At 48.4% G+C, this 22,450-nt stretch overlaps 1 protein-coding gene and 1 non-coding gene across 2 annotated transcripts in view; one reads left to right on the forward strand and one right to left on the reverse strand.

Moving 5' to 3' along the window:
• The window catches only part of EPHB1 (EPH receptor B1), a 652,092-nt gene that overhangs the window by 50,476 nt on the left and 579,166 nt on the right, over positions 1 to 22,450 (forward strand). The gene's annotated exons all lie outside the window — the stretch shown is intronic.
• Positions 3,895 to 3,966, reverse strand: TRNAR-UCG. Its single transcript has one exon. It is a non-coding gene; the product is annotated as a tRNA-Arg (tRNA).

Here is a 22,450-nt window from a genome sequence, read left to right on the forward strand (position 1 = left end):
CAGAGGTCGTGGGTATTAATCCCGGTTCTGCCGCTTGTCAGCTGGGCGACCTTGGGCAAGTCCATTCACTTCTCTGGGCCTCAGTTCCCTCATCCGTCAAATGGGGATTAAAGCTGCGAGCCCCACGTGGGACAGCCTGATCACCTTGTATCTATCCCAGAGTTTAAAACAGTGCTTGGCACATAATATGTGCTCGATAAATACCGTTATCATTATTATAAAGTGCTTAATACGGCACTCTGCACACAGTAGGTGCTCAGTAAGTGAGATCGACTGGTTGATTGATTGCCCAAGCAGGGTCCACTGCCGCTAGCTTTGGCCAATTTCGTTCTCTGGGCGTCAGGCGCCGCCCAAGGCTCTCCCTACCTGGTTAGGAGTTTGGTACCGCAGTGACGGTACTTATTGAGTATGGACTGCAATGTACTGTACTAGACAAATAAAAAGTGTCACAGAAGCCCAAGGCACATGCACCGCCCACCAGGAGCTTGCACTATAATATAATAAACAATAATAATAATAATGATGACGTTACTGGCAGGGAACGTGTCTTCTAAACTGTAAACCAGAGAAGCAGCGTGGCTCGGTGGTAAGAGCACGGGCTTTGGAGTCAGAGATCGTGGGTTCGAATCCCGGCTCGGCCACTTGTCAGCTGTGTGACTTTGGGCAAGTCACTTCACTTCTCGGTGCCTCAGTGACCTCATCGGTAAAATGGGGATTAAGCCTGTGAGCCCCACGTGGGACAACCTGATCCCCCTGTGTCTACCCCAGCGCTTAGAACAGTGCTCGGCGCATAGTAGCAGCGTGGCTCAGTGGAAAGAGCACGGGCTTTGGAGTCAGGGCTCATGAGTTCGAATCCCAGCTCTGCCACTTGTCGGCTGTGTGACTCTGGGCGAGTCACTTAACTTCTCTGTGCCTCAGTTCCCTCATCTGTAAAATGGGGATTAAGACTGTGAGCCCCACGTGGGACAACCTGATTCCCCTATGTCTACCCCAGCGCTTAGAACAGTGCTCGGCACATAGTAAGCGCTTAACAAATACCAACATTATTATTGAGAAGCAGCGTGGCTCAGTGGAAAGAGCACGGGCTTTGGAGTCAGGGCTCATGAGTTCGAATCCCAGCTCTGCCACTTGTCGGCTGTGTGACTGTGGGCGAGTCACTTAACTTCTCTGTGCCTCAGTTCCCTCATCTGTAAAATGGGGATTAAGACTGTGAGCCCCACGTGGGACAACCTGATCCCCCTATGTCTACCCCAGCGCTTAGAACAGTGCTCGGCACATAGTAAGCGCTTAACAAATACCAACATTATTATTATTAGTAAGCGCTTAACAAACACCAGCATTATTTCAGGGAATGTGTCTGTTCCATTGTTATCTCGTACTCTCCCAAGTGCTTTAATACAGTGCTCCGCACTCCGGAAGCTCTCAGTAAATACAAATGACTGACTGACTTCTATTGTATTGTACTCTCTCGAGTACTTAGCACAGTGCTCTGCACAACATTCAATGGTATTTATTGAGCACCTACTGTGTGCGGGACACTGTACTAAGTACTCAATACTTAGACAACTACAGCGTGGCTCGGTGGAAAGAGCCCCGGCTTGGGAGTCAGTGGTCACGGGTTCTAATCTCCGCTCCGCTACTTTTCAGCTGTGTGACTTTGGGCAGTCACTTAACTACTCTGTGCCTCAGTTACCTCATCTGCCAAATGGGGATTAAGACCGTGAGCCCCACGTGGGACAACCTGATCACCTTGTATTCCCCCCGCAGCGCTTAGAACAGTGCTTCGCTCCTAGTAAACGCTTGACAGATACCATCATTGTTATTATTATTCATTACTTAGGAGAGTACCACACAACAGTATAATAGACGCATTCCCTGCCCACAAAGAGTTTACAGCCTAGAGGATAGTAAACAGTCAGTAAATATCACTGATGGATTGATAATTGTTAAACCCTTACTATGTGCCAAACGATTTACTCGGACACGGTCCTTATCCCATACGGGGCTCACAGGCTAATGGGGAGGGAGAACAGGTATTTGATTTCCATTTAGTGTCTTACGTAGGAGGCAGGCATAGAAATCTTACAAAGTTGTGGAAGCCAGAAAGGAAAATTGCAAGTTCAATAGATTACACATCCATTCATAAGTGCTAAATTTACAAGTACAAGAGGCGGCTGAAAGTTGCTAAGTATTGGAGGGTTGATAATTAGTTGGAGAAGGTTTTGTTGGAGGCAGTGGGCTTTTAAGGAGGTCTCTGAAGGTGGAGAGGATTGAAGTCTGGTGTACTTTTTTTTTTGAGGGGTGGGCGGGAATCCAGGCCCTGCGAACGGTATGACCGGGGGACAGAGGAAGTCTTGAAGAGAGGGCAGTGGATTTGAGAGGAACAAAATGCGCAAGTAGGGGAATGGAGGGCAAGGTTCAGAGAGCTGGTGGAGAGCCTCCAAGCCACCGGTAAGGAGTCTTTGTTTGATCTGAAGGGAGATGAATGACGTGATGACCCCAAAGGGTCTAGAGAGAAGTACGACGACTCCATTTCTGGCAGATCCGGCCATTCATTCGTTCAATTCATTAAATCATATTTATCGAGCACATTGTGTGCAGAGCACTGTACTAAACGCTTGGTCCTACAGTCGTGACCCTGGTTCAAGTGTTCTTCGTGTCAGGAGCGGTGAGTGACTTTGTCCTCCCCTCCAGGCTCCCTGCCTCCAGCATGTCCCCGCTTCTCTCCACACTTCTGTTCTCCGTAATGAGTCTCCCTGTTGTCCCTGGAGAGGAACTGATCTCTCGGGCACCGACCTGAGGATGCCTATTTTTGTCATTCTTCCTCTCTTTCCAAGGGGAATCATTTCTCACACCTGTGGCTAATCATCTCCCAATAAGGGATTTTAGGGGATTGGAAGGGAATCTCCAGCCTAATATCTCTGCCATTCCTGATCCAGGAGAAGGAGAGACAGGAGACACTATGGAGCAATCAATCAACGGTATTTATTGAAGGCTTTCTGTGTACAGAGCGCCATACCGGGCTCTGGGGAAGAGTACAACACAGCAAAGTTGGTAGATACATTCCCTGCCCACACTGAGCTAGACCTGTAAAGTGTTCATTTTCAAATGGGCTATAATGTGACGGATATGCTTTCTTTCAAAGCTGAATAACTTGAGATAAGGCGTTAATCCCATACCGTACAGGATGTTGGGTTGCTAATACAGATGGACGGTGATAGGAAATCCTGGCTGTGATCTCAGGGCCAAATGAACAAAATAGTCTCTCACTTGGATTTTGGAAAAACTGTGGTTTTGGGGTTGGCAAAAAGCTCATGAGTTTTTAGGCGCAGAATTTTGAAAAGAATAAGAAAAGATTACCAGAAAGCGCCCGGCATCTTTGCTTCCAGTTTCCGGGGGGGCCCAGCAGAGACCCCCATCAGTCATATTTATTGAGTACCTGCTATGTGCAGAGTAATGTCCTGAGCACTTGGGTGATTACAATGAAACAGAAAAACAGACACGTTCCCCGCCCATAACGAGGTAGGAGATGCTATTCTCCTTCTGCAGTACTGGAAAGGGGTAAATAGGCCACAGCTGTCGTCCAAAAATCAGCAGGGTCCCTTAGAGAAAAGATTCCAGCCTACAGTGTTTGATTGATTGATTGAATGTCTACTTTGAGTGACAGTCAAAGCAAATTAATTTCACTTACATTTTTTTCCGCTTAAAAATCCCCTTCTCAGCTTCTGCTCTCCGTTTAGAGTTTAGTGGCACAGTCTCACTCATTCATTCAATAGTATTTATTGAGCGCTTACTATGTGCAGAGCACTGTACTAAGCACTTGGAATGGACAAATCGGCAACAGATAGAGACGGTCCCTGCCCTTTGACGGGCTTACGGTCCAATCGGGGAAATGGGTTCTACCGAGATTTGAACTCGGATCACTGGATTCGAAGTCCAGAGTGCTAACCGTTACACCGTAGAACCGACTCAGTGACCCAAAGCCTTGGACTGTGGGAAACTTAATGATGATGACAATAATAATCTTGATAATAATAATAATAACGATGGTGGTATTTGTTAAGCATTTACTAGGTGCCAAGTACTGTACTAGACCCTAGAGTAAAAACGAGATAATCGGGCAAGACACAGTCTGGTCCCACATGGAACTTACAGTCTAAGAGCGAGGGAATATAGGTAGTGAGGGCACAGAGAAGTTAAGTGACTAGCTCAAAGTCACACAGCAGGCACGCGGCGGAGCTGGAATCAGAACCTAAAAGATCCAACCTCTTTACTCTGGGCTACGCTGCTTCTCATTTACTCATTTTCGTTATCTAGTTCTCTTCCTCCGAACAGTGTTTAAGAACAGTGCTTGGCATATTCTAAGAACTTAACGTTTATAATTATTATTATTTTTTTTTTGCCTTTAGGCAGGAGGTGGGCCAAGCCAGCTTCGAGGAAGAAGCAGGGCTCTCTCCTGTCTCGGGAGGTCTTCTGCCCGACGTGTTTATCAGTAGACTACCTAAACAATTTCTCTCGCCGATGGAGCCAATAATCTGTTCAGTTAAGTAGCCATGGGACAACATAGAGTTTCACGTGGCAGACAGGACACTGTCTCCACTCCACTGCAACTTGATGGTCACGGGATGAGGGAGCAGGGAAGAGGATGTGAGAGTGAGAGAGTTAATCGGGCGAAATCTTTCAAGATGATTTGATAAACCAGCAGTTTATAAATGGCTTGTGATGAATTGTCTTCATCGTTTAGATGACAAGTCACCCAGTCTTCCAACCAGGGGTAAGAGGGAGACAGGACTTTCTGTGAAGCTCCAGAGGGAGGGACCCAGGCCAAGCAGGGACATCCGGATTTGTGGAACTTGGCCCTGGAAGTCAGAGGACCTGGTTTCCCATCCCAGCTCCACCACTTGTCTACTGGGTGGCCTTGGGCAAATCCCTTAACTTCTCTATGCCTCAGTTACCTCACCTGTAAAATGGGGATTAGCACCGTGAATCCCTTGTGGAACAGGGACTGTGTCCAACCTGATTATCTTGTAATGTTGGTATTTGTCAAGCGCTTACTCTGTGCAGAGCGCTGTTCTAAGGGTCATCAGGTTGTCCCACGTGAGGCTCACAGTTAATCCCCATTTTACAGATGAGATAACTGAGGCCCAGTGAAGTGACTCGCCCACAGCCACCCAGCTGCCAAGTGGCAGAGCTGGGATTCGAACTCATGACCTCTGACTCCCAAGCCCAGGCTCTTTCCACTGAGTGCTTGGCACATTATAAGCGCTTAACAAATACCACAGTTATTATTATCATCATTAATCCGGGAGAGGCTGGCTACGGAAGATGGACTGTCCACTGGTGATGCACACAGCGTTGCTAGGGAGTGGATGGGGGGTGCTCCATTTCTGGGAGAGGCCGGATTCTGTGGAATGAACTGTGCGCTGGAGACACGTATACAGGGAGTAAGACACAGAAGAGAGTGAGAGAAGAGGAAAGGAGGGCTTAGTCAGGGAATGCCTCTTGGAGAGGATAATAATATTAATAATAATGTTGGTATTTGTTAAGCGCTTACTCTGTGCAGAGCACCGTTCTAAGCGCTGGGGGAGATACAGGGTAATCAGGTCGTGCCACGGGAGGCTCACACTTAATCCCCGTTTTACAAAAGAGGGAACTGAGGCACAGAGAAGTGAAGTGACTTGCCCACAGTCAGCTGCCAAGTGGCAGAGCCGGGATTCGAACCCGTGACCTCTGACTCCCAAGCCCACGCTCTTTTCACTGAGCAACGCTGCTTCTGTGCCTTCAATAAGCCTCTGATGCGGGGGAGAGTAATCGTCTATCAGATATGAGGAGGGTGGACATTTCAGGCCAGAGGCAAGACGCAGGTGAGAGGTAGGCAGCAAGATAGACGAGATAGACTCTAGATTGTAAACTGGTGGTCGGCAGGGAATGTGTCTGTTTATTGTTCTCTTGTACTTTGAAAAGCAAAGTGGCTTAGTGGAAAGAGCTCGGGCTTGGTAATCAGAGGTTGTGAGTTGAAATCCCGGCTCCGCCACTGGTCAGCCGTGTGACTCTGAGCAAGTCACTTCACTTCTCGGTGCTTCAGTTCCCTCATCTGTAAAATGGGGATTAAGACCGTGAGCCCCAAGTGGGACAATCTCATTACCTTGTATCTCCCCCAACACTTAGAACGGTGCTTGGCCCATAATTAGCGCTTAACAAATACCATCATCATTATTATTATTGTTATTATTACTGTCCCAATAGTTTAGTACAGTGCCCTGCACACGGTAAGTGCTCAATAAATACGATTGAATGGGACAGCCTTCTCTGGGCATGCCGTGGGAGAGGATGAGGACACGTGGCCACCATTTTGAGAAAACTCTCTTGATTTAGCCCAAACTGACCTAAGCCGGAGGATTTTTCTGGAGAACCCTACCCTTCCCTGGGGCTCCGGCACCTTGGCTCTCCCTCCCCAGCTCACTCAGAAGTCCGGCGCCGCCATCTGAGTCACAGACTCGGCTGAGAGAGGTCCAGAACCGAAAATAAAAAACAGGACATCGAACTGTCTGGGACTATATTGGAACTGGACAGGCAAGAAGCCGCTGCCCGCTGATCCATCCGTCAGTCATATTTATTGAACATTTACTGGGTACAGAGCACTGGGAGAAAGTTAGTAGGCGTATTCCTTGCCCGTTCATTCAGTCGTAGTTTTTGAGTGCTTACTGTGTGCAGGACACTGTACCAAGAGCTGGGACAGTACAATTTGGCAACAGATAGAGACAATCCCTACCCAACAACGGATTCACAGGCCAGAAGGGGGGAGACGAACAACAAAACAGAACAAGTAGACGGGCGTCAATAGAATCGAAATAGATGAATAGAATTATAGATAGATACACGTCATTAACAAAATGAATAGAACGATCAATGCGTACAAATATACACAAGTACTGTGGGGCAGGGAAGGGGGAAGAGCAGAGGGAGGGAGTCGGGGGCAATGGGGGAGGGAGGAGGAGCAGAGGAAAAGGGGGGCTCAGTCTGGGAAGGCCTTCTGGAGGAGGTGAGCTCTCAGTAGGGCTTTAAGGGGGGAAGAGAGTTAGTTTGGTGGATGTGAGGCGGGAGGGCATTCCAGGCCGGAGGTAGGATGTGGGCCGGGGGTTGATGGCGGGACAGGTGAGAACGAGGCACAGTGAGGAGGTTAGCGGCGGCGGAGGAGCGGAGTGTACGGGCTGGGTTGTAGGAGAGAAGAGAGGTGAGGTAGGAGGGAGCAAGGTGATGGAGAGCTTTGAAGCCAAGAGAGGAGTTTTTGCTCGATACGGAGGTTGACAGGCGATCACTGGGGGGTTTTGAGGAGGGGAGTGACAGCCCCAGAGTGTTTCTGTGGAAAGATAATCCGGGCAGCAGAGTGTAGAATGGATTGCCGCGCTGCTGCCCCCACTGTGCCAAGGTGCCCTTGGACATCATGCCCACGCCCAGCCCCTCCTGGTGGGTCTTGCCGTTGCCCCCCGATGCGGTCTTCTCACTCGCATGCCGTCTGAAGCTGACCCTGCTTCATACTGATACATCGCTGGGCCGAGTAGCATGACCTAGTGGATAGAACATGAGGCCTGGGCATCGGAAGGAGCTGGGTTCTGATCCCAGCTCTGCCTTGTGTCTGCTGCGTGACCTCAGGCAAGTCACTTCACTTCTCTAAGTCTCAGTTACCTCATCTGTAAAATGGGGATTAAGATCGTGAGCCCCATGTGGGACAGGGACTGTGTCCAACCTGATTAGCTTGGATCTACCCAAGTGTTAAGAAGAGTGATTGGCAAGTAGTAAGTGCTTATCGAAGACCATTAACAACAACAACAACAACAAATACCATCATAATCATCGTCATTATCATCATTTGGTTCATGTGGTGAGTGCGGCTCAGTGCAAAGAGCACGGGCTTGGGGGTCATAGGTCATAGGACCTATGGTCATAGGTCATAGGTCATAGGACCTCCCGCGGTCCCGGAACGCCCTCCCTCCTCGCCTCCGCCAAACCGATTCTCTTCCCCTCTTCGAAACCCTACTTAAAACTCACCTCCTCCGAGAGGCCTTCCCAGACTGAGCTCCTCTTCTCCCTCTACTCCCTCTGCCATCCCCCCTTTACCTCTCCGCAGCTTAACCCTCTTTTTCCCCTTTTCCCTCTGCTCCTCCACCTCTCCCTTCCCATCCCCACGGCACCGTACTCGTCCGCTCGACTGTATATATTTTCGTTACCCTATTTATTTTGTTAATGAACTGTACATCGCCTCGATTCTATTTAGTCGCCATCGGTTTTTACGAGATGTCCTTCCCCTCGACTCTATTCATCGCCATCGTTCTCGTCTGTCCGTCTCCCCCGATCAGACCGTAAGCCCGTCAGACGGCAGGGACCGTCTCTATCTGTTGCCGACTTGTTCATCCCAAGCGCTCAGTACAGTGCTCTGCACATAGTAAGCGCTCAATAAATACTATTGAATGAATGAATGAATGAATAGGTTTGAATTCCGGCTCTGCCACTCGTCAGCTGTGTGACTGTGGGCAAGTCACTTCACTTCTCTGGGCCTCAGTTACCTCATCTGTAAAATGGCGATGAAGACTGTGAGCCTCATGTGGGAAAACCTGACTATTCTGTATCTCCCCCAGCGCTTAGAACAGTACTCTGCACATAGTAAGCGCTTCACAAATACCGACATTATTATTATTATTATTAACCAGGCATCAATATAAATAAATAGAACTATTGACATGTCATCAATACAACACATGCTGACTTCCTTTCGATAGTCGCTCGTCCTTCTGATTTTCCAACGGACATCGGCGGTAATATCTCACGTCCCCCATCCTTTCCGGAAGCCCGCCTGGACATCGTGGAGTTGGTGTTCCACGTAGGCCTCCGTCCTATGCCGTCTAACTTTCAGCGGTAGCGGTCAGCCTATCGTCCAGATGGGCGCCATCTCCTTGAAGAAGAGAGCACGATAGCTTATGGTCTCCATGTTCCCATGTCAGTGACTCTAGCCACCACAGAGCCGTGTGTAAATATACACACTACGCACACGTCCATCCACATTCACTCAGACATAAACACAGCTAGACCCACAGAGCCCTACACCCGTAATGAGAGGTGTACACGTGTGTATATACGAAAACCAGACAAATACACAGATCCCTACAAATGAACAGATCCCCAAAAGACATGCATAAACACATACGGAGAGCCGGATATGCCCACACGTCGGAACATCTACGCAGATGGTAGGGGACTGAGCACCGGCCTGGGAGTCGGAAGATCGTGGGTCCCAATTCTGACTCGGCCACTTGTCTGCTACGTGACCTTGAGTAAGTCACTTCACATCTCTGGGCCTCGGTTACCCCATCTGTAGAATTCATTCATTCAGTAGTATTTATTGAGCGCTTACTATGTGCAGAGCGCCGTACTAAGCGCTTGGAGTGTACAGATCGGTAACGGATAGAGACGGTCCCTGCCCTTTGACGGGCTTACGGTCTGAGCGGGGGAGACGGACGGACGGGGTGAGCCCAGACTGTGTCCAACCTGATTAACTTGTATCTACCCCAGTGCTTAGGACAGTGCTTGGCACATAGTAAAAGCTTGAGCGTGGGTTTGAGAATCAGAGGACGTGGGTTCTAAACCCAGCTCCTCCACTTCTCAGCGGTGTGACTCTGGGCAAGTCACTTAACTTCTCCGTGCCTCAGTTATCTGTAAAGTGGGAATTAAGACTGTGAGCCCCCAGGGGAACAACCCGCTTACCTTGTATCTACCTCAGTGCTTAGAACAGTGCTTGGCACCTAGTAAGCACTTAAATACCACCAGCAGTATTATTATTAAGTACCATGATTATTATCCCTTAGGAAAATGTAAATGTAAAATGCGGAGAAGCAGCGTGACTCAGTAGAAAGAGCCCGGGCTTGGGAGTGAGAGCATGGGTTCGAATCCCGGCCCTGCCACTTGTCAGCTGTGTGACGGTGGGCGAGTCACTTCACTTCTCCGTGCCTCAGTTCCCTCATCTGCAAAATGGGGATGAAGACTGTGAGCCTCTCGTGGGACAACCCGATTCCCCTGTATCTACGCAGCACTCAGAACAGTGCTCTGCACAGAGTAAGCGCTTAACAAATACCAACATTATCATTAGAAGCATGTGCAGGAATGCGCGGACACGAACGCGTACACCCATCGGTCCATCTAACACTGCTGGGTGTCCCTTCCTAGGGGAACTATTTTCCTCCCCCTCAAGCGTTCCAGCAGTTAAACAGAATCGACATCCTCTCCTCAGCTGCAGCCTGCTAAGCGGAGACCTTTTCTGATCCCACTGGAAACTGGCTGTCTGAAGCCGGGGGCCTCGTCAATCACAAGGGGCTCTGACACGCCGGCTGAACGGAAACAGGCTGCCTATTAAACGCGGAGGCGTCCGTGACGCGGGGAAGGCCGGGGGGCCGGGAAAACGGTGTCTGAGCTTGTGAGGAAGGGCGACGGAGAATAAGAAGGGAAGGGACTGTACACCGAGGCGGAGCTCAAAGCAGCCAAGCACGGTGGATAGAGCACCGGCCCGGGAGTCAGAAGGACCTGGGTTCTAATCCCGACTCTACTACTTGTCTGCTGTTTGTCCTTGGGTAAGTCACTTCACGGGCCTCGGTTACCTCATCTGTAAAATGGGGATTAAGACTGTGAGCCCCTCGCGCGATAGGGACTAGGTTCAACCCGATTTGCTTGTAATAATAATAATCTATGTATGCACCCCCACACTTAGTGCAGAGTCTGACACCTCGTAAGTGCTCAACGAATGCCACTGTTATTATTATTTTCATTACTATTAATAATAATAATATAAATGATGGTATTTGTTAAGGGCTTACTATGTGCCAAGCACCGTTCTAAGCACTGGGGTAGATACAAGGTAATCAGGTTGTCCCACGTGGGGCTCCCAGTCTTAATCCCCATTTTACGGATGAGGTCACTGAGGCAGAGAGAAGTCAAGTGACTCGCCCAAAGTCACACGGCTGATAAGTGGCGGAGCCAGGATTGGAACCCACGACCTCTGACTTCCAGGCCCGTGCTCTTTCCACTAAGCCACGCCGCTTCTCTATCAGCAGCTCTGCAGGGGGAGGACGATCTAAAACCGGCAGATTTCCAGAGTCCCAGAAGGTAGATTAGAGATGAGTAAAAGGGTGGTTGGGTCTGGAAGGCCTTGAGGTCGGGGAGGATTGATGCTCCCTGGGTTTGAAAGAGCTTCACGCAACTTGCAGCCCTGTGCACGCTGAGCCCGTGAATCGTCTGTCTTCTGATGAGCTGTTCTGGCCACTTCTCCTCCCCTGCCTTTTAGGGTGCATGGTATTGTTGCATAAAAGAAGGGGGATTTGAACTCATGCCTCCTGAGGGGAGTGAAATCTGATAGCAGTCTGGTCTGGCTCCCTCGTTCCCACCCGACTTCCTCTGGCTTTCAAGTGTGAGCTCTGACAAGGCGGTTTTTTTGACGAGCAGCTGGCCCCAGAGGAGTCTCACTGCCACTCCTTGGACCGTGACGACGAGCAGGCTTCTTTTGACTTTGGGGGCCAAACCAGTCCTCCCCCTGCGGGTTCCCTAACCCCAGACCACTAGCAACACTCAAACACAGCTCTCGGCCCTTGGCCTCTGAAAAGAAACTATAGGATGGAGGAAAGGAGTCTTTTATAGTCTCTTCTACTCTTTCCGAGGTGCGGAATTAGCTTGCAAAATGACACCGAGCTGTTTTCCAAGATGGTACAATTTAGCGAGCTGGCTGTAGCCATCTTTTTTCAGAATCGTTTTCTGTAATACCAAATTTTCAGTGACTCTGGGTCTGCCAGTTCTGCTCAACTCCTGCTACTCAGAGACCTTCCCATAGCCCCGTGGCAGAGATATAATAATAATAATAATAATAATAATAGTGTTGCTATTTGTTAAGCGCTTACTATGTGCAGAGCACTGTTCTAAGCGCTGGGGGAGACACAGGGTGATCAGGTTGTCCCCCGTGAGGCTCACAGTCCTAACCCCCATTTTACAGATGAGGTAACTGAGGCCCAGAGAAGTGAAGTGACTTGCCCACAGTCACCCAGCTGACAGGCGGCTGAGGCGGGATGCGAACCCATGACCTCGGACTCCCAAGCCTGGGCTCTTTCCGCTAAGCTACGCTGCTATATCCCAGAGTCCCTCCTATAGACATGGAAACAAAGGAGAAAACATGCAGAAGCAGAGTGGCCTAGTGGATAGAGCAGCAGCCTGGAAGTCAGAAGGACCTGGGTTCTAATCCCGGCTCCATCTCTTGTCTCTTGTGGGATCTTGGGCAGGTCACCTCACCTCTCTGGGCCTCAGTGACCTCATCTGTAAAAGGGGGATTGACACTGTGAGCCCTATGTAAGACGTGGACTATGTCCTATTGGATTAGCTTGTGTCTCTGCCCAGCATTTAGTGTCGTGCCTGGCACATAGTGTTTAACAAATAGCATTAAAAAACAAAAGGCAAAAATCAGGGGAGTTTAGAAGGAGAGGTAGGATATGGTCAGTCTCTTTTAAGCCCCCTACCTGATTTCAGCTAGACCCACTCTGAATTCTTTTAGCGTACAGGTTTAAGTAGTGTCAAAGTGGGTCAGACCGCTGACCCCTCCGGCTCAGTATTCTTAACTAGAGAAGCAGCGTGGTTTAAAGGAAAGAGCATGTGCCTGGGAGTCAGAGGACCTGAGTTCTAATTACGGCTCTACCCCTTATCTGCAGTAGTAGCAAGCTCTCGGGGTGCTTCAGAGACAAACATTAGTTATAAATTGTGATAGCGGTACCCACAGATCAAACTCAGACTGTGAGACCTACGTGGGACAGGGACCGTGTCCGACCTGATCGTCTTCTATCTACCCCAGTGCTCAGTCTAGTTTTCGGCACATTGTAAGGATTTACCAAATACCACAATCAGTTGAACAACAGAATAAAGGTTAATGGTCTAGAGCTGATCTTCTTGCCCAGCTTCAAGTACACCTATTAAAAATATTAGAACTTCTTTGTTTCCCTCAAAGCCTCCGATCCTTCTGAAAGGTGAACTATTCCTCTGCTGTCTTCTTGGTGTGAAATGAAGTGTGTGACTTGGTGTGACTGGATCTGTTGCCGATTTGTACATTCCAAGCGCTTAGTACAGTGCTCTGCACATAGTAAGCGCTCCATAAATACCACTGAATGAATGAATGAATAAATAAAATAAACATTAGGGGAGAACGGGTCCTCCAATAATTACTTGTAGGAAATATATGTCCTTGAACTCTATTTATTTGAAGCCTGTTGATTGTGGGGTTTTGTAAATGAACTACATACTAGAGGATGAGTCTCCCGGGATGAAAAAAGAGTTCAAAATAAAGGGTAGATCCCATCCTGTTGGCTATTTGGGTCTAAAATAGTCCAAAGAGTGTCTCCAAAGTCAGCTGAGCACTTGACCTTTTCACCTTTAAACTGGGTGAAGCTGATGAAGTGGGTCAGTCAGCACCTATCCAACAGATGAGGAGTTGTGTAAAGCTGGTTGATTCCAAATCACAACCCACCCAATAAAATGTATTTTATGAAGTTGGCAAGAAACTTGTAATCTAGATGGAGTTTTACAAGCATATGAAATCGGTTCAGGTTGTAAATGGAAATTCCCTGACTGGTCCTCTAATCCCTCACTTTATTGTCTGAAGTAACATTTTCCCCTTTCAATAGTTCCCTTCAGGTGCCTCTAAAATAAGTTTCATATTTTTAATGCCTTGTAGCGGGATAATCGCACCTTCATCTCACCTTAAGGATCAGTTGATTAACTTTATTGATAATCACGATATCCATGGGTTCTGAACATTACTCATTTTCTGTCTCTGTGTGTGGTTGGAAGTGGCGATTTATGACCCAGATGAGGAAATTTCCCATCCATAAAGGGGTCCTGAGATTCTCTGCTAAGCGTGAATGATGAAAGGAAAAGACTCATGGTTAAGGTGTCCAGATGGTGTCTTGTTAAGGGATTGCCCCATTTTCATATAATATTTTGACCCCGTGTCCCAAGGAGTCTTTCGGAGGCAAGTCGTGTGTTATTTGTCTAAATGTGGGAAAGGGATGGGGGGAAGGATAAGGTTCTCTCTGTTGGTACTGGTCCAAGCACAGTCAACTGGAGAACTTGTCTGTTATCCAGTGGAGCTGCTAAAGAAAAAGCAGAGATCTTTGAGAGATGATGTGTCTTGTGGAATCACGGCAGAGTGACCAAGTGGGATGCCAGGCCATTGGTTGTCCTCGAAGCCCAAGAACATTGCTTTCCAAAATGTTATCCTTAAAAATGAGAGGTGATGGCCTCTTAATGAACGACCGGAGTTTTGTTTGTTCTGTTTTGTTTTATGGTATTTGTTAAGCGCTCATTGCGTGCCAAACACCGTTCTAAGCACTGGAGTAGATGCAAGTTAATTAGCTTGGACAAAGTCCCTGTCCTGCATGGGCCTCACAGTCTTAATCTCCATTTTACAGATGAGGTAACTGAGTTTGAACAATAGGTTTAGAGGAACGAGAAGCCAGCCAAAGGAGATTGTAACCCAGCTGGGGCAGATGGAATGAGGGGAATCCTTGAGAAGCAGTGTGATTTAGCAGAAAGAGTACAGGCCTGGGAGTCAGAGAACTTGGATTCTAATCCCAGCCTCGCCACTTGTCTCCCGTGTAACTTTGGGCAAGTCACTTCACTACTCCAGTCCTCAGTTCCCTCATCTGCAAAGTGGGGATTCAATACCTGTTCTGTAAGCCTCGCGTGGGACCTAATGATCTCGTATCTACCCCAGCGCTTAGTACAGTTCTTGGGACATAGCAAGTGCGTAACAAAAACCACAGTGATCTGTGTCCGGATGGGGTTGGTAGTGGATCCAGAAGGGATGAAAAGGGATGATGAGGTTGAAAAGAGGTGGGAAAGGCTCCTTCTATGCCCATGGAAGAGCCCGTCTGGAAGCAGAAGCAGCATGGCGTAGAGGATAGAGCACGGGCCTGGGAATCAGAAGGTCATGGGTTCTAATCACAGCCCCGCCACTTGTCTGTGATGTGACCTTTTGCAAATCATTTCACTTCTCGGTGCTCTAGTTACCTCATCTGTAAAATGGGGATTAAAACCGTGAGCCCCACGTAAAGCAGGGACGGTGTCCCATCTGGGACAGGAACTGTATCGAACATGATTCGCTTGGATCTACACCAGCGCTTAGTACAGTGCCTGGCACACAATAAGCACTTAGCAAGTACTTTTATTATTACTAGCTGCTCCAGGGGGCTGAGGGGATCTCTTCCCTTGTGTTGAGCGGCTGGCTTATTGGGTGAACTCCATTTCCGGCAGACTGGGGTCCTGTGGAGGGAAGGCCAGTACACCTGGGACAGAAATGTAGGTCCCAATCATGGAATCCTCAGACCAAAAGACCTTTCACCTTCCGGCATCAGAGAGACGTCTAAGCTATCTTTAAGAATAACGTACTCGATCATTTTTATTTTTTGAGGGCAGTATGACACTCTGAAAGGCCCAGAGATAAATCCACAACTTCTTCCACATTCCCTGGGGATGATTTCAGAAATAGATGCCCATGCTTGAATTTGAGTGCAGGAGTTCAGGAGTTTGAATTTAAGTGCTAAGCAGAGCGTTCTGCGTACAGTAAGCATTCAGTAAATAGCATTGATTTATTGATTGAGGGGGGTTTCTGGGGATGGGGTAGAGTGAAGGTGGGAAAGAAAGATGGCCCAAAATAGAGTGACAGCTAAAGAAACAGAATGAAAATAAGGTGTGTCGGGGGTGAGGCAGACCCAGAGCATAGGCAAAATTCAGAGGCAGAGGGAAGACATCTTGCTCCTCTCTCCTTTGGCTTTACCCTCTCATCCCCGTATTTTTCAACCTCATTCTTCTCACATCTCTCTAGACTCACTCAGGGAGAAATCCGGCCAGTAAGAAGAGTTTCCTGCGTTCCCTGCATTACCACATTCACCACAATCTCTTGCACCGCATTCCCTGCCTTAAGTAGCAGTATCACCTAGTGGAAAGGGCACAGGCCTGGGAGTCAGGAGACTCAGGTTTTACTGCCACCTCCATGACTTGCTTGGTGCATGATTACGGGCTAGTCACGTGGCCTAGTGGATAGAGCACAGGCCTGGGCGTCAGAAGGACCTGAAGGACGTGAGTTCTAATCCTGACCTCCATTTGCCCGCTGTGTGACCTTGGACACTTCACTTTTCTGGGCCTCACTTACCTCATCTGAAAAATGGGGATTAAGATTGTGAGCCCCATATGGGATATTCATTCATTCATTCATTCAATAGTATTTATTGAGCGCTTACTATGTGCAGAGCACTGTACTAAGCGCTTGGGATGAACAAGTCGGCAACAGATAGAGACGGTCCCTGCCGTCTGATGGGCTTACGGTCCGATCGGGGGAGACGGACAGACGAGAACAATGGCGATAAATAGAGTCGAGGGGAAGAACATCTCGAAAAACAATGGCAACTAAATAGAATCGAGGCGATGTACAATTCATTAACAGAATAAATAGGGTAACGAAAATATATACAGTCGAGCGGACGAGTACAGTGCCGTGGGGATGGGAAGGGAGAGGTGGAGGAGCAGAGGGAAAAGGGGAAAAGAGGGTTAAGCTGCGGAGAGGTGAAGGGGGGATGGCAGAGGGAGTAGAGGGAGAAGAGGAGCTCAGTCTGGGAAGGCCTCTTGGAGGAGGTGAGTTTTAAGTAGAGTTTTGAAGAGGGAAAGAGAATCGGTTTGGCGGAGGTGAGGAGGGAGGGCGTTCCGGGACCGCGGGAGGACGTGACCCGGGGGTCGACGGCGGGATGGGCGAGACCGAGGGACGGCGAGGAGGTGGGCGGCGGAGGAGCGGAGCGTGCGGGGTGGGCGGTAGAAAGAGAGAAGGGAGGAGAGGTAGGAAGGGGCAAGGTGATGGAGAGCCTTGAAGCCTAGAGTGAGGAGTTTTTGTTTGGAGCGGAGGTTGGTAGGCAACCACTGGAGTGGATATGGACTGATTATCCAACCTGATTATCATTATCCACCCCAGTGTTTAGAACAGTGCCGGGCACATAGTAAGCAAGCGCTTAACAAATATTATTAAAAAAAACAGAACTCCATGTGGTACTCTGTGGAACTCTATGTGCCTATTAATGATGGCATTTGTTAAGCACTTACTATGTGCCAGGCACTGTGCTTAAGCACTGGGGTGGATACAAGCAAATTAAGTTGGACACAATCCCTGTGTCATATGGAGCTCGCAGTCTCAATCCTTATTTTATAGATGAGGTAACAGAGGCCCAGAAAAGTGAAGTAATTTGCCCAGGGTTACGCAGCAGACAAGTGGCAGGTCCAGAATTAGAATCTATGCCTTCCTGCCTCCCAGGCCCGTGGTCTATCCACCGTACCATGCTGCTTCTAGGATTATATCATACCCGTCCCATAGCTTGGTAGATAACACATAGCTTAGCAATGATTATACCTTTTATGGCCAGGGGAACAGTCCAGTTGTACTCCCCCCACCTTCCCTCCATCGAATTATAGGTCCTCTCCATGATTCTGCAGACCACCTCACGGGTTTGGAATTGGCAGAGGTGGAGCTGAGCTCCATAGTGATGCAATGAATAAATAGCATCACCCACTTGGTCTGGCTCCCTCCCCCCCGTCTTGCTTTTCTTGGCAAGATGCAGAGACTCACCCCACTAGCCCAGGCAGTGGCGGCTTTAAAGTATGTGCCAACTCAAGAAGACCAATTCCGATTCTTCTGCCAAGATGGATCGCGTTCCCATTGTTTTGCCAAAACGTTCTCGGGGTTTAAAGTGCTCTTGCGGTCTCTTTCAAGTGCGCTTAAGATTTCCTTCTAGTTTTAGTTCTGAGCGGGGCTGTTCTCCCGGCGGAATGGCAACCGCTGAATGGCAAGTGGAGAATGTCCCTTTCGCTCTACTGTCTGGAAACAAATAAGGCCCATGCCCTTCCACGCCGCTTCCGTGGCCTGGCGTGAGAGACGGGGGTGAGGGGACTGTGAGCAAATTTGAAGTGAAGAGGGAAGAGAGAGCAGGTGACAGTCATGTGCTCGAAACTCCCGGACTGGAAAGTGTGTTGGTAGAGGAAGAACGTGCACACCCAGGAGGAAGTAGCAAGAAATCTTCCCTGTCCACCTCCTGCGCTAAGTGTTCTGGTGACCAAACTGGGTAGACCCGTGCTTGAGGCATCTGATTAAGGGGCCACTCCAGCCCGCATTGTGGCCTGATGGAAAGTGCGCAGGCCTGAGAGTCAGAGGACTTCATTCATTCATTCATTCAATAGTATTTATTGAGCGCTTACTATGTGCAGAGCACCGTACTAAGCGCTTGGAATGGACAATTCAGCACCATAAAGAGACAATCCCCGCCCAGTGACGGGCTCACAGTCTAATCGGGGGAGACGGATGGACAAAACCAAGACAACATAATCACGATAAATAGAATCAAGGGGATGTACACCTCATTAACAAAATGAATAGGGTAATAAAAATCTATCCAAATGAGCACAGTGCTGGGGCGGGGGGTGGCGCGGGAGGAGCAGAGAGGGAAAGGGGGCTTAGCTGAGGGGAGGTGAAGGGGGGACAGAGAGGGAACAGAGGGAGCCGAGGGAAAAGGGGAAGCTCAGTCAGGGAAGGCCTCCTCTGCCCTATTCTCATCTCCACTCATTCATTCAGTCATATTTTGTGAGTACTTACAGTGTGCAGAGCACTGTACTAAGCGCTTGGGAGAGTACAAGAGAAGAATAAACAGACCCATTCCCTGCCCACGAGGAGCTTACAGTCTGGTGCTGCCACTTGTCTGCTGTGTGATCTCAGGCAATCACTTTACTTCTCTGTGCCGCAGTTTTCATTCATTCATGTATTCGATCATATTTATTGAGTGCCTACTGTGTGTAGAGCACTGTACTTCCCTCGGGAGAGTACAGTGCAACGATAAACAGACCCATTCCATGCCCACTATGAGTTTATAGTCTACAGATGGGGGAGACAATATGAATGATTCAATCGCATTTATTTAGCGCTTACTGTGCATTCATTCATTCAATCGCATTTATTGAGCACTTCCTGTGTGTGGAGCACTCTACTAAGCGCTTGGAAAGTACAATTCGGCAACAGATAGAGACAACCCCTACCGAACAACAGGCTCACAGTCTAGAAGCGGGGAAACAGACAACAAAACAAAACAAGTAGACGGGCGTCAATAGCATCAGAATGAATAAATAGAATTATAGGTATACGCATCCTTAATAAAATAAATAGAATAATAAATATGTACATATATACACAAGTGTTGTGGGGCGGGGAGGGGGTGGAGCCCCATTGTGTATATATGTACATATTTATTATTCTATTTATTTTATTAAGGATGTGTATACCTATAATTCCTATACTGTGTATACCTATATTCCTATATACCTATAATTGTGTATATATGTGCATATTTATAGCAATAAATAGACCCATTACCTGCCCACAATGAGCTTGGAGTCTAGTGAGGGGAGACAGACATCAATACAAATAAATAAATTACAAGATATGTATGTAATAATAATACTAATGGTATTTGTTAAGCGCTTACTATAATAATGTTGGTATTTGTTAAGCGCTTACTATGTGCAGAGCACTGTTCTAAGCGCTGGGGGAGATACAGGGTAATCAGGTTGTCCTACATAGGGTTTACACTTTTAATCCCCATTTTACAAACGAGGGAACTGAGGCCCAGAGAAGTGAAGTGACTTGCCCAAAGTCACACAGCTGACAAGGGGCAGAGCCGGGATTCGAACCCCTGACCTCTGACTCCCCAGCCCGGACTCTTTCCACTGAGCCACGCTGCTTCTCTTGCAGAGCACTGTTCTAAGGGCTGAGGTAGATACAGGGTGATCAGGTGGTCCAAGTGGGGCTCACAGTTTTAATCCCCATTTTCCAGATGAGGGAACTGAGGCCCAGAGAAGTGAAGTGACTTGCCCACAGTCACACAACTGACAAGTGGCGGAGCTGGGATTCAAACCCATGAGCTCTGACTCCCAAGCCCGGGCTCTTTCCACTGAGCCACGCCGCGATGTGGGGCCGGAGAGGGGGAAGAGCAAAGGGAGCAAGTGATGAAACCGCCGGGGAAAGGGGACTGTGTTCTCCCCGATCAACTTGCACCTACCCCGGTTCTTAGTATGGTGCTGTGTTCACGTTAAGAGCTTAACAAATAGCACAATTACTAGCCGCATCCTTGGTCAGGTAGCACAGATCCTGCCAGCTTCTTTCGGCCTCTTTCATTGGTTCATTTGCATTTATTGAGTGCTTACTGTGTGCAAATCACTGTACTAATCGCTTGGGAGGGTACAATATAACAACAGGCACATTGCTGCTCGTAACGTAACGTGGTCAGGCTCAACCATTAGGCATGGAGCCAGAGAGTTTTCTCAGAGACAGTTGTCCCAGATGGTCTTCCACTCTAGAGCAGGGAAATCCTATGAGCTTGACCAGATAATAATAATAATGATAATAATAATAATGGTACTTGTCAAACACTTACTGTGTGCTAAGCATCGTTCTGACCCCCTGGGCTAGGTACAAGTTAATCAGGTTGGACACAGTCCCCGTCCCTCCTTGGGTTTACACTCTTAACCCCCATTTTTTTTTTGTCAGCTGTGTGACTGTGGGCAAGTCACTTAACTTCTCTGTGCCTCCGTTACCCCATCTGTAAAATGGGGTTTACCTGTGAGCCTCACGTGGGACAACCTGATGGCCCTGTATCTCCCCCAGCGCTTAGAACAGTGCTCTGCACATAGTAAGCGCTTAACAAATACCAACATTATTATTGTTATTATTATTTTTTTTATGGATGAGGTAAATGAGGCCCAGAGAAGTGAAGTGACTTGTCCAAGGTCACACAGCAGACAGGTGGTGGAGCTGGGATTAGAAAGCATGACCTTCTGACTCCCAGGCCCGTGCTCTATAATAATAATGACAATTATGACGTTTGTTAAGCGCTCACTGTGCGCCAGGCACTCTACTAAGCTCTGCGGTGGATGCAAGCAGATGGGGTTGGTCACCGTCCCTGTCCCACATGGGGCTCACAGTCTCCATCCCCATTTTACAGATGAGGGAACTGAGGCCCAGAAAAGTGAAGTGACTTAAATAATAATGTTGCTATTTGTTAAGCGCTTACTATGTGCAGAGCACCGTTCTAAGCGCTGGGGGAGATACAGGGTCATCAGATTGTCCCACGTGGGGCTCACAGTTAATTCCCATTGTACAGAGGAGGTCACTGAGGCACCGAGAAGTGAAGTGACTTGCCCAGAGTCACTTGACAGACAAGTATTTCCTCTAGGGGATGACTCTTCCTCCTTCAAAGCCCTAGAGCAGACAAGCAAGAGGAGTTTAAGAAGAGCTCTCCCTAGTCCCCTAGTCCCTGTGAGGCGGGCAGCGTTCTATCAACTATTCTAGAGCTCGGCCCATTAGCTGGCTATTTTCTGCAAGTAATGGCTTTTATTGAAAACACACGAAACAACAAACGTCTGACAGCGCATCTGTGGCCGTCTGCAGCGGAGGGGAGACTAATTTAAAAGCCGTTCATTAGCCTGCGTATTTGGCTCGAATGCCTGAAGGACTGAGAGGCGAGGGGTGACGAAAGTGAGCCCTGTCTTGATGGCGTGATTCGATATATCCAAGGCAGCCTATTGCACTGCGCTAAAGATCTTTCCCAAAGCATCGTATTTTAGCTGACTCCCACGGCCCCCACTCCTGTCACCACCCTAGTTAGTTTATCCTCGTATTTTCTGTTGATTCCGGTTTACAGAGTGCGCTTTTGTTCAGTTAAAAGCATTTTTATTGCCCGCTAGGTTCTTTTTTATTTTGCTGGTATTTGTTAAGCGCTTGCTATGTGCCAGGCACTGTACTTAAGCTCTGGGGTAGATCCAACTTATCAGGTTGGACACAGTCCGTGTCCCACATGGGGCTCACAGTCTTAATCTCCATTTTACAGATGAGGTACCCGAGACACAGAATCAATCAGTCGATGGATCAGTGGTATTTATTGAGTGTGTACTAGGAGCACAGAGCTTTACTGAGCACTTGGAAAAGTACAATACGCAACAGAATTAGCAGACACCTCTTCTGCCCATATATATATAATATATAATCTCAAGGAGTTAAGTGACTTGCTCGAGGTCATACAGCGGACGAGTGGTCGGGCCGGGAGTAGAATCCAGGTCTTTCTGACTGCCAGGCATATGCTCTATCCATAGGCCATGTTGCTTTAATAATAACGATGACGATACTTGTTAAGTGCTTACTGTATGTCAGGCACCGAGGCAGCGTGGCTCAGTGGAAAGATCATGGGCTTGGGAGTCAGAGGTCACGGGTTCTAATCCCGGATCCTCCACTTGTCAGCTGTGTGACTTTGAGCAAGCCATTTAACTTCTCTGTGCCTCAGTTACCTCATCT

Source organism: Ornithorhynchus anatinus, chromosome 1 (assembly GCF_004115215.2).
Source record: "Ornithorhynchus anatinus isolate Pmale09 chromosome 1, mOrnAna1.pri.v4, whole genome shotgun sequence".
Classification (NCBI taxonomy): domain Eukaryota; kingdom Metazoa; phylum Chordata; class Mammalia; order Monotremata; family Ornithorhynchidae; genus Ornithorhynchus; species Ornithorhynchus anatinus.